General features: G+C 40.2%; 1 protein-coding gene across 6 annotated transcripts in view; it reads left to right on the top strand.

Moving 5' to 3' along the window:
- FAM81A (family with sequence similarity 81 member A) overlaps positions 1–13,351 on the top strand; it is a 124,297-nt gene that overhangs the window by 73,655 nt on the left and 37,291 nt on the right. The window lies entirely within an intron of this gene.

The following is a 13,351-nucleotide window of genomic DNA, read 5'->3' as shown; positions in this document are numbered from 1 at the left end:
AGTTCCCCATCCAGGGATTGAACCTGCTCCCTCAGCAGTGAAAGCGTGGAGTCCTAACCACTGGACCACCAGAGAATTCCCTGGATATTGTATTTTAGTTATGCTTCCTGAAATCAAGACTCATTTTTTTCCAATGTCAGATTTGTATTTATTTATTTTAATAGCTTTATTGAGGTATAACTTAAAAGCCACAAAAATCCACCCATTGTAAGCGTACAATTTGTGCAACCATCAACACAGTTCAGTTGTAAAACCTTTCAATCACTCTGCAAATTTATATAAGCCTGTTTGCCGATAATCCCTCCTTCCACCCCAGACCCAGGCAACCACTAATCCGCCTTCTGTCTCTATAAGTAATTTGTCTTTTCCGAACATTTTGTATAAATGGAATCTTACAATCTGAAGTCCTTTGCATCCGGCTTCTTGCACTTAGCATGATATTTTTGAGGTTCAGCCATGTTCTGGCATGTATCAACATTTCATTTATATCTATGTCCCAGTAGTATCCTGTTGTGTGGATATGCAGCATTCCTTTTATCCATTTATTAGTTGATGGACATTTGGGTTGTTTCCAGTTTTTAGCTATTGTGAATAAAGCTGCTGTGAACATGTGTACACGTCTTTGTGTGGAGATATATTTTCATTTCTCTTGGGTAAATTGCTAGGCATGGACTTGCTGAGTCTTGCAGTAAGCTTGTGTTTAACTTTTTAAAACATAGCCAAACAATTTTCCAAAGTGGCTATACCATTTTACCATCCTACCAGCAATGTGTGAGGGTTCCAGTTTCTCCACATCCTCACCAACACTTGCTGTTATCTGTCTTTTTGATTATAGTCATTATAGTGGATGTGTAGTGGTATTTCATTGCACTATTAATTTGCATTTCCTTAATGACTAATGATGTTGAGCACTTTTTCATGTCCTTATCAGTCATTTGTGTGTCTTCTTTGGTGAAGTGTCTACTCGAGTCTTCTGCCCATTTTTAAAAATTATTTCTTTATTGTGTGTAAGATATTTATCACTTTAACCATTTTAAAGTGTGCAGTTCATTGACATTAATTACATTCACAGTGTTGTATACAACCATCACCACTATCGGTTTTCAAAACTTTTCGATTGTCCCAAACAGAAACTCTGTTCCCACTAAACAATAATTCCCCATTCCACTCTCACCTCAAGCCCCAGGTGACCTCTGTTCTACTTTCTGTCTCTATGAATTTCCCTATTCTAGGTTTATCACATAAGTGCAATTACACAATATTTGCCCTTTTGTGTCCGGGTCATTTTTTAGTAATTTATTTTTTACAAATTTATTTGTTTAGTTTTGGCTGCGTTGGATCTTCATTGCTACACGCGGGTTTTCTCTAGTTGTGGTGAGCGGGGGCTACTCTTCGTTGCGGTGCGCGGGCTTCTCATTGTAGTGGCTTCTCTTGTTGCGGAGCACGGGCTCTAGGTGCACGAGCTTCAGTAGTTGTGGCACATGGGCTCAGTAGTTGTGGCTCACGGGCTCTAGAGCGCAGGCTCAGTAGTTGTGGCGCACGAGCTTAGTTGCTCCGCGGCATGTGGGATCTTCCCAAACCAGGACTCGAACCCGTGTTCCCTGCATTAGCAGGCGGATTCTTAACCACTGTGCCACCAGGGAAGTCCCAGAATCCATTTTTAAATTAGGTTATTTGTCTTGTTATTGAGTTGTAAATTTTCTTTATATAGTCTAAATACAGGTCCCTTATCAGATATGTGATTTGCAAAATATTTTCTCCCATTCTTTGGCTTGTATTTTCATTCTTCCAATGGTGTCTTTTGAAGCACAAATTTTACAAATTTTAATGAAGTCCAGCTTATCAGGTTCTTTTATGGTTTATATTTTTGGTGTTGTGACTTAAGAACTGTTTGCTTAACCCAAGGTCACAAGGCTTTTCTGCTCTGTTTACTTCAAAAGTTAATTTTAGTTTTTACCTTTAGGTTTATGATCCATTTTGAGTTAATTTTCATGTATGAAGTGAGATTAAAGATCTAAGTTAGATTTTCCTTGAATATCATATGAAAAAATTATCATTTTCCCATTTGTCCCTTTGTTAAAAAAGAATGGATCATAAAATTTAAGGGTTAATTTTTAAATTCCTTTGATCTTTATGGCTTTCCTATGGTAATACCACATTGCCTTAATTTCTAGCTTTAGAGAAATCATGATTTCAAATCATTTTGAAATCATGTAGTGTAAGTCCTCCAACTTTGCTCTTTTTTTCAAAATTGTTTCAGCTATTCTAGGTCCTTTGCATTTTCATATAGATTTTAGGATTAGCTCGTCAGTTTCTATAAAAAGCCTGCTGAGATTTTGACAGAGACTGCTTTGAATGAGATCAATTTGGGGAGAATTTCTATCTTAATTTTAAGTCTTTGATTGTTTCAAAGAATCAATTCTTGGTTTTATTATCTTTTCCTATTTGCTTTTTTGTTTTATATTTCATTGCTTTCAATTCTATATTGTTTCCTTTTTCTCTGCTTGCTTTAGTTTGTTTTTCTTTTTCTAGTTTCTTAACGTGGAAACTTAGGGAATTGGTTTGAGATCTTTCTTCTTTTCTGATAGTGGTGTTTAAAGCCATAATGTGTCCTCTAAGCACTGCTTTGGCTGCTTCCATGAGTTTTGGTATGTTGTGTTTTTGTTTTCATCCAGTTCAAAATATTAAAGTTTCCCTTGTGGTTTCCTTTTTTGGTGCATGTGTTACTTAGAAGTGTGTTATTTAATTTCCAGATGTTTGGGGTTTCCCCAAACTTATTTCTGTTGTGAATCTCTAATTTAATTTCACGTGGGCAGAGCACATACTTTGTATATTTTTAATCTCTTTAAATTTATTGAGACTCTTTTTCAGTTATTGAAATATCCAGTTTTTATTGTTGAATTGTCTATTGCTCCTTTCAGTTCTGTCAGTTTCACTTCATGTATTTTGGGGCTTTGCTGTTACGTGTGTATACATTTATAATGTGTATATTTTCCTGAGGTAGTGATTCTCCTGTCATTATAAGATGTCTCTCTTTATCTCTAGTAATATTTCTTGTCTTAAAGTCTATTTTGCCTAATATTAATACAGCTATCCTGGCTCTTTTATGGCTGCTGTTTGCATAGTTGATTTCCTTTTTTGATGCTTCTCACTCACCTTATACCTAAGTGAGGTCCTAGTGTACCACATGATTAACAGTTTTCACTGTCCTTTCAGATTACCGCATACACTTTACTAAGGACAGAGATTTACTTAGAGTTGTACTCTAATTGAAGTACATTTGTCTTCAGGGTTCTAAAATTTCTGGTCTACCCTTCTTTTGATGTTTAAAGAAAAGGACCATATGTTTGTTATAAGGGGATGTCATGGATCTTTGTTGCTTTGGTGACTGATGGCATCCATTCCAATTTCTTTGGGTCATAGCAATTTTATTTCCCTTTGGAGCTTGAAATCTGTGCAGAGTGTTCCAATGACAGGAGTGCCATCCCTGCAGCTGTACCTGTAGGATGCTGGGCAGTGGTTCCTGCTGCCTGGACCCTAGGAAGTACCTTTTCTTTTCTCTGTTTTTTTTTTTTTTGATGTGGACCAATTTCAAAGTCTTTATTGAATTTGTTACAATATTTTATGTTTTGTTTTTTTTGGCCATGAGGCGTGTGGGATCTTAGCTCCCCAACCAGGGATCAAACCCATACCCGCTGCATTGGAAGGCAAAGTCTTAACCACTGGACCGCCAGGGAAGTCCCAGAAATACCTTTCGTGTCTTTTTCTCAGTCTGGATCCCCAGCTACCCTGTTGATTGTGTGCACTTCTCCCCTATATCCTTCCAATAAATTCCAGATTTTCCAACTAAGTTAGCCAGAGTCTGGTTCAATTGCCGGCAGCCAAAGAACTCTAATGGTATCCAGGGGGCATAGAACGCTTAAGAGATTGCTGTAGATAATTTACTTGTTTTTGGAAGGTGGTGTCTATATTTAGAATGATCTTTCCAGTTTTATATTTGAGTGCTAAAGCAATTTTATCCCAGAGGCTGAATAACTTGGCAACCCCAAGTCGACACCTTCACAAAATTAAAAAAACCCAACTTAAACATTTCAGTTTTGAAAAGAGAGATATATTAGGGGGCTGATAGCCCTGCTGCACTCAAATCTAGAGAGGGCGATAGATAAAATCAAAGTGATTGGGGATAAATAATGATTCTCAGATTCCTGTTCCCTCCACCAGTGGCAAGAAATGTGTCACAAAAAAATGCAAACACCCCTATGTTCCATGTTAGAAGGTAGTGTGACCTCCCCATTTCTCTATGGGTACTCTGCTGGGTTCTCTTTGTTTATGTGGGTGGCGGACAGACCAGAGACTGGAGACAGTCTATTCCACATTACTGTCCTCAGGTCAAAGCAGACAGTGTAACTCTACCCTTAGAAAGCTCTGGACTGAATTTTTTCTGTCCCCGTAAGAGGGGATAGCGCTTTAGCTGCAGCTGTGGGACCTGGGGAATAACTTTCCCTTTGTACTAATCCAACCATCAGAACCATTTCAAATATATAATTTACAACCTCAGCTGAGCCCTCAGAGCTGTTGAAAAGTTCCTTCATTCTAGGAAGCCCTCGCTACCAAGTTCCCTCCCTGGCCCCAGTTCTTTTTCCCTTAATGTATCCTGGGCACCCAGCACTTGATGCTGTTACCGTAGTATTTACTGAATAGGACTGACATTGTTTCTTTGCAAGTCTGTATCCCCTGATAGAATGGGAGCCCTTCAAAAAAGAAAAGGGTGGGATAGGGAGGGTGGGAGGGAGACGCAAGAGGGAGGGGATATGGGGATATAGGTATACGTATAAGCTGATACACTTTGTTATACAGCAGAAACTAACACAACATTGTAAAGCAATTATACTCTAATAAAGATGTTTAAAAAAAAAAGAAAGGAGCTTTGTCTTACTCATCTTCACATTGTCCAGCACAATGTTTAGAGCAAAATGCCATGAATGCTTGTTAAGTGAATAAATGCCTATTTCAGACTGAAGCCCATTGCAGATCTTATGGTAGCAAAAAGAACTAGAAGAGACTCTGAGGTCATTTGTGCAAACTGCATCCTTTTCAGATGAGGCATCCTAGGCCCAGGGAAGTGAAGAGACTTCTCTGAGATCTCAAGGCCAGTAAGTGGCAGTGCTGAGACGAAACCCAGACTGTTAAACTCCAGAGATAAGCTCCTTTCACTTTTCTGCTTTGCCTCTTGGAAGCTCCTCTAGAACCCCGATCTTAGGTAACCAACTCTCAAATGTGACAGGCAGTGCTTTTCAGTCATTCTTTGCTTTCTGAGTATTTCTACTCCCTCAGGAAGAATTTCTTCATGAAACTAGGTAATTAAAGCTTTAGTTCTCACTGAGTTCTCCCCTGCCCTCTCATTCCTTTGGTGTGAGTTCATTGAACTGCTTAGATAATTACAGTTAATAGCAAACATACCTAGGAATCCAAAGTCATTAGTCATTGAGGCTTTTGCTAATTATTTTTCTTTAAGATGTGTTTTTAACACGATTTTTCAGTAATGTGTATTTAAGACGATTTTTAAATAATTTAAAATGCAGTGAGTTTTTCCATCTGAAACACATTTTATGTAATGATTATTCTTCCCTTAACCAGACAGCACTCTTCCATTTACATATATTTTTGGAGTGTGCAGTTTGCAAATGAATAGATGATTTCCGTTGTAGAGAGGGAAGTCTGAGTAAAATCTAATTCTGGAAAAAAATTTACTTTGCATATATGAGCATTTACTTTTTTGTAGCTGGTAATAATTATATATCATTATAAAGTAACAGAAGAAAGTTTGGAAATTTAATAGACTTTTTTATGAAACACTAATTACATAGTTTTATATGTATTGTGAGCCTAAGCATGTTTACCCAAACATAACCAAAATTAGGATGCTTAATGAGACATCAGAATTGTCACATTGTAGCCAAACTGTTAAAATGAAATCATGGTGTAGATTAAAAGTACTAAACGGAAGTCTTTATATATAAGCAATATAAAATTAGGAGGGTGGATGTTATGCAAAGGCAATATGCATATTTAAAGCAAAGAGATGTGAAGATACTCAAATTGTATTTAAATGATATGAAAGGTGTATTTTTTGTCTATAGATTCTTAATGAATTTCTTCTGTAAATTGCCTGGTTTTTAGGTCATTTTCATGACTGGTTTACACTGGTTTTTCAGTTCACTCAGTAAAATTTTACTGGGTATTTGTTTTGTAAAAATCTGTCCCTGCAGGTGATTTTGTATTAGAAAACTAAAGCTGAAACCATTCTTGACAGGTACAGCTCAGTCGAGGCTCCTGATAGAGCTAGTCGAATTGAGATATGTTAATACTATATCTTGGTAGATTTGCCTCAATTAAGTCTTTATGGTTATCACGTGGCTCTGTACACGGTTATATACAGGAAGAAAAGTAAAATACATTGTCAAACCACTAGCCTATGTGATCCTCAAGAACTAGAGCTGAGTCTTAATTTTTCCATTTTTAGCACCTACACAGTACAGTGTCTAGCACCTTGTAGGAGCTCAAGACGTTTTTCATCATCAAAGGCTCTGGGGTCCTTGCTTCTTCGAGAATCCTGTAGTTATTGCCCATATTCTGTCAGCAGATTCCAGTGTCAAAACAGATGACTCTGTGGGCTAGTGTCTAGTAGGTGCTTGATAAATGTTGAATGAAAGAATCTATTGTTTTAATACATCCCGACTCATTGTCTCCATTGGCAGTTTGCCTTGCTATGTGGAGTATGTTATCAATTATTTATTCCTCAGAAACTTGCCACAAATTATCATCATAAGTTCAAAAGAGGTAATGTAGTCAACTATGAATTATACACGTCTGGATTATCCATACTGCCTTTGATTTAAGCTCATATCAGCCCTTGGGAGCCGAATCCTGGTAAGCAGTCCATGGCTCTTTTGTGGGGTAAGCTTTCCCTTTCATGCCAGTTTGATGGCTTAGGGAAGTGGTTGGGACCCCCATGTCCCCTTGGGGCTTTCAGCATGTCTTTGGCCAGGGTCTGCCACCCAGCTGATTAGAATCTGCAGACCTACCCTTGGCTTCCATGTGCTCAGGCTTCATGATGTCCGGCCGGCTTGGGGTGTTGGCTTTGACTTAGGTGGGAAATGGGAAAAATGCATCAAACCCTCATCTAATTGACTAGATTACACATAATTTTCTAGCTTAATAATTTGCAAATGGGCTACTGAAGAGTTTGCTGAACTCAAGTGATATGTGCAGAGTTGGGCCTTATTGGCAAGTCACAGCAGAGGTGTGGACCATAATGTTAATGTATAGTTGGACGGACAGATGGGACCTTGGTTCAGTGTGAATCTAGCCCTGTCAGCGAGGAGAGAATCTTAGCTATTGGACCTCATATAGTTACCTAAAAAGGGAATTTCAGCCTGCAGCTGCATGATCTTGTCCCATTGGAACAGGTATATTAGCAGAGGGACTTCGATGATTATCGTGTGTATTAGTCTGAGACCGCCAAAGAAATAGAACCAATAAATAGGATATATTTACTATAAGGTATTGGCTCACATGATTATGGAGACTGAGGAGTTCCACCATCTGCCATCTGCCATCTGGAGAACAGGAAAGCCGGTGGTGTAATTCCAAGGCCTGAGAGCCAGAGAACCAATAGTGTAGATTCCACTCCAGGTCTGAAGACCCGAGACCCAGGAGCGCTGAGGGCTGGAGAAGATCAGTGTCCCAGCTTAGTCAGGCAGAAAGTGAATTCCACCTTGCTTCCCCTTTTATTTTTTTTCTATTATGACACTCAGTGTATTGGATGATGCCTCCCCACATTGGGGAGGGCCTTCTGCTTTTACTAAGTTCACCGATTCAAATGCTAATCTCTTCTGGAAACACCCTCACAGACACACCCAGGAATAATGTTTATCCAGCTGTCTGGGGATCCCACGGCCCAGTTAAGCTGACATATCATTAACTACGATTAATGATCCAATTTTTTTTTTTTTTTCTTTTAACTCTACCTGCTAGACTTGGCTTGTCATGTGGCTTGACTCTAGGGGGAGAAGGTAGTGAATGGAGTTTTCTGAATATTTGATAGAAGTTTTTCCAAAGTAAATTAACAAGTTGGTGTTTAGGTGTCTGCCCTGTCTCTAATACATTTTAGCTTGTCTGACTCCATCTTTGAGGGCCTGAGCAGCTCCAGCCACCAGCTAGATAAGAGTCTCTGAGCCTTCAGTGTAGATGATCAAATCCTGGAACATGGAGCTAAAATAATTGACAAATTACTCAGCTACCTGCTGGGAGCCAGGCCTTAGTTAGAGGCACTGGGGCTAAAGTAGCGACCCAGGCATGCAAGGCCCCTGCTTTCAGGCCTGCTGTACATGCTGGTGGGACTTATAGGAGTAAACCCTAAGTAGCCGAGGTAATCTCAGCCTAAGTCCAGGGCTCTGATGAGATAATATGATGGAGAGTGATTGTGGGGCTATTTTAGGAAGGGTGATGGGGGTCTAAGGTGACATGTGAACTGAGACTGGGGTGACAGAAGGACCAGCCAAGCCGAGGTGGTGGTGTCGGGGCAGGAGACACACGGAGAAGAGAACATACCAGAGAAAAGGCTTGGCAGCTTCCAAGGCCGTAAGATGGAAGAAGCTCGGCATGTTGGAGGAGCAGAAAGAGGACCAATGGAACTGTAGTGTCATTGGTGGTGGTGGTGGGGGGTGATGGGAAGCCATTATTTAATTTTAAGCAAAAGAATTTAGAGAATTCATTCATATGCTTGGTGCTGAGGATACACTAGCGAATACAACAGATTAAAAACCCTTGCCCTCGTGTTGCTTATGGACTGATTTGTGTGTCAGAAAGATCACTCTGGCTGCTGCCTGGAGAAGGGAATGTAGGGAAGCAAGAACAGAGGCAGGGAGACAGGCTGGGGGTGTCCAGAGCGGCTTGGATTAGGGCGTCAGGGTGGAGATGGGGAGAGGTGGATGGATTCAGGATCTGTCTTGGAGGTCAAGCTGATAGGACTTCCTGCATGTTGGCGTTAGAGAGACTTCTGTGTAGGACTTGGCAAGTGTTAGGGACCCATTGAATATCCAGGTGGAAATGCCAAGAAGGCAGTTGATATATGAGGCTGGAACTCTGGGGCGTTTGAAGTGCTAGTGTGAAGATTAAAAATCTATGTAAGGAGATGCTGTCTTATAAGGCCCCCTGTCCTACTGTAATTGGGCCCTTCTCCATGTGATATTGGAGTCACACTTTCATTTTCAAATCCTCACAAATCCAGGAAGAGTTGAAGAAGGAGAAGCATGGAGGGCTGTTTCTTCTTGGTCATCCCTAGGCACCCCTAGCCTGTCTGGGTGGTGAGGTCCCCGGGTGTGGGTCCTCATCACCTTTGCATAAACGGCATGATAGAATGCTATGAGGCTCACACAATGGTGCCATTTCCTGCTGCCTCTGGGAAGGAATCTTCCTTAAAGATAGGCCCTATATTAGAAAAAATAAATGAAGACCCGGGACATCACTTTTTCAAGGGGGCCGGCCTCTTCTCTCTGCTCATGTGGGTTTAGGCCACGCACTTTCCACCCTGTAGTCTCAACTGCTGCAGCTGAGCTTCCTGAAGGCAGGCCTGGTGCACAGCACATAGTAGGCCTACAGAAAAGAGTTTCTTGAATTGAATTGGCAGTAATGGGGAGTTGATAATATACTTTGGGTTGTAACCTTTTTAAAGTAAACATATCATGATGATATATCGTCCCAAAATGACAAATTAGGAAATGTTTCTGGCTTTACAGAGGGATTGTTTTTCTAAGGCTTCATCATAGAATTCCTTTACTAGTAACCTCTCTGATCTCTCTGTGCTATATGTATATATATAGCTGATTCACTTTGTTATAAAGTAGAAATTAACACACCATTGTAAAGCAGTTGTACTCCAATAAAGATGTTAAAAAATAAGTAAATAAAATAAAGTGACATCCTTCAGATTAAAAAAAAATAAGTAACCTCTCTAATGCCTTCTCTTTTCACATAACTTTTCAGTAATGTGAATATTGTGTTAAGTTCAGACACAATTCTTTTCTGTATTACTCAAAGAAAGCACTTCTAATTTTATATCTTATTCATCTCCATAAGAATTCTGAAAGATAAATGGGCTTTTCTTGTTTCTAAGCAGTAAAACACACATACATATGCATACTTTTTTTTCTGGCTTTAAAAATAGTGTAAGCCCATTGTGGAAAATACAAAAAAGAGGAATCAACCATAATCTAACCCTAGAGATAAGCAAGTCATTATATTCTAGTATTATTTTTTATGTACCTTATACAGAACTGGAATCACGCTGTGTATTTATTTTGTACCCTTTCTTTTTGCTTACTATTAAATTGTACATATTTTCTCTTGTTTTTAAAAGCTCGCCATGAACCTCTTACTGGTGCATAATAATGTACCATGCAGATACCTTGTAAAATACTTGGTATATGCATCATACTATGAAGGCATCTTTGTGCATTCATTTTTGTCATTCATCTTATTATTTGCTTTATGATTAATTTCAAGAACTAGAGTTACAGGGTCAAAGGTTATGAACATTATGAATATATTTTGAAGGATCATACTCTGGAAAAGTTGTATTGTGAAGGGCCAGCTGTGCATTTTCAATTTTTGATATGCATTTTAATATTATAAATTTAAAGTATTTCCTTCTTTAATACATGGAAATGGTGTGATTTTAAAAGTTTTTTTGTCTAAATTTTTTAAAAATTATTTTATTTATTTTTGGCTGTGTTGGGTCTTCATTACTGCGTGCAGGCTTTCTCTAGTTGCGGCGAGTGGGGGCTACTGTTCATTGTGATGCGCAGGCTTCTCATTGCGGTGGCTTCTCGTTGCGGAGCACAGGCTCTAGGCGTGTGGGCTTCAGTAGTTGTGGCACACGGGCTCAGTAGTTGTGGCTTGCGGGCTCTAGAGTGCAGACTCATTAGTTGTGGCACACGGGCTTAGTTGCTCTGCGGCATGTGGGATCTTCCCGGACCAGGGCTCGAACCCGTGTCTCCTGCGTTGGCAGGTGGATTCTTAACCACTGCGCCGCCAGCAAGGACTAAAAGTTTTAATAATAGACTTTATTTGTTTAGAACCTCTTAAGGTTCACAGCAAAACTGAGCAGAAAGAGCAGGGTTCCCATATACATACTCCCAGTCCCCACAAAGGTACAGCCTTTCCCACTATCCTTATCTGCAGCACAGTGGTGCATTATAATGGTATGGTTTTTATTTCCTGTTTCTTTGCTTGTAGAAAGGTTGAACTTTTTTTAAAATTTTATCTTTTTTCAATGGTTATTTTCCACTTATCGTTTTATTTTTTTAATTTATGTATTTTTTGATATGGACCTTTTTTTTTTTTTTTTTTTTTTTGCGGTACACGGGCCTCTCACTGTTGTGGCCTTTCCCATTGCGGAGCACAGGCTCCAGATGCACAGGCTCAGCGGCCATGGCTCACGGGCCTAGCCACTCCGCGGCATGTGGGATCCTCCCGGACCGGGGCACGAACCCGTGTCTCCTGCATCGGCAGGCGGACTCTCAACCACTGCGCCACCAGGGAAGCCCCTGATGTGGACCATTTTTAAAGTCTTTATTGAATTTGTTACAATATTGCTTCTGTTTTTAATGTCTTTTTTTTTTTTTTTTTGGCTGCACTGGGTCTTTGTTGCTGCGTGCAGGCTTTCTCTAGTTGCGGTGAGCGGGGCTACTCTTTGTTGCAGTACACAGGCTTCTCATTGTGGTGGCTTCTTTTGTTGCGGAGCACAGGCTCTAGGCGCACGGCCTTCAATAGTTGTGGCTCGAGGGTTCTAGAGCGCAGGCTCAGTAGTTGTGGCGCACGGGCTTAGTTGCTCCATGGCATGTGGGATCTTCCCAGGCCAGGGCTCGAACCTGTGTCCCCTGCATTGGCAGGCGGGTTCTTAACCACTGCGCCACCAGGGAAGTCCTATTGCTTCTGTTTTATGTTTTGGTTTTTTGGCCATGAGGCATGTGGGATATTAGCCAAACCTGACCAGGTGATCGAACCCACAACCTCTGCATTAGAAGGCGAAGTCTTAACCACTGAACCACCAGGGAAGTCCCAGAAAGGTTGAACCTTCAAAAAAATGTGTTGTTTAATTATTTTTAGCACCTGTTTGGTGAATTGCTCTTCATGGTCTTTGCTTAGTGATTTTTTTGACTGAGAAACAACTCAGATGAAATGATTGGTTGGAGCCTTTGTCATTTCTCCAGTGTCTAATGCAGTGTTTCTCCAGGAGTGGTCTGTGGACCATGACCATCTGCATTTCTGGGCCCGTTCCCTCACTTTGATTCCCTGGGAGTAGGGCCCAGGAACCTGTGTGTTTAACAAGCCACTTGGGGATCCTTACACACCCCAAAGGTGGATGAGAACCCACGGTCTTAAGCCTTATTATAAACAAAGATTTGAAGCATTATGTACAAAAAAATAAGTATTACTTTCTATTAACTGTGACAAATAAGCGTTATTTCCTATTAAAAGAGAAAGAGCTCCCCTTTGCCTTCTCATCAGTGGGAGTGTCAGAACCAGATTAGTCAGATCTCAAGTTTTCTTGCAAGAGTGTGTTCCAATGACTAACGTTTTATCATTCACAGGTGATTGTAACTGGTTTGCATTCTTCTATTCTGTTGAGCAGGTTCATTCAGAAAAAGCTGGAAACTACAGCAAATAACAGATAGGTCTAGCAGTTCCAAATTCCTTCCAGTGAAATTTTTTTACTGTCACTGTCAGTATCACTCCGTCAATGGTGACTCCAGCCAGGTTTCCAATAAGGAAAACACAGAATCCTCACATTCCTCATTTCTGCTTTTTACAAGGAAGTTTGAAAATCCTAAAAAACTGTATATAAGTGTACTATTCTGCATATATGTTATACTTAAAAAAAATAGTTGATAGTGGAACTTCCCTGGCCATCCAGTGGTTAAGACTCCACGCTTCCACTGCAGGGGGCATGGGTTCGATCCCTGGTTGGGGAACTAAGGTCCTGCATGCTGCACAGCGTGGCCGATAAATAAATAAATAAAATTTAAAAATATAGTTGATAGAAGGGAGCACAAAAACGATTTATGCAAGCATAAATCTATCGTCTAATAGGGCTTCCCATTCAATTGCAAATTGGACTGCAAATTGACAGTATACCGGAAATCATCAAACTTCTAGAAATGGTAACAAGTAGCTACACGTGAATGTATCTTTAAACCTCTAGATTGGTGCAGGAGGTGATAGGAAGGTAGTGGCTTGGTGTGCCTTCTTCCCTATTCCCAGTTCCAGTGCCAGCTTCCTGAACAGC

This window comes from Globicephala melas, chromosome 2, assembly GCF_963455315.2.
Source record: "Globicephala melas chromosome 2, mGloMel1.2, whole genome shotgun sequence".
Taxonomy (NCBI): domain Eukaryota; kingdom Metazoa; phylum Chordata; class Mammalia; order Artiodactyla; family Delphinidae; genus Globicephala; species Globicephala melas.
The sequence above is the reverse complement of the archived record's forward strand: the minus strand, read 5'-3'. Positions and strand labels throughout refer to the sequence as shown.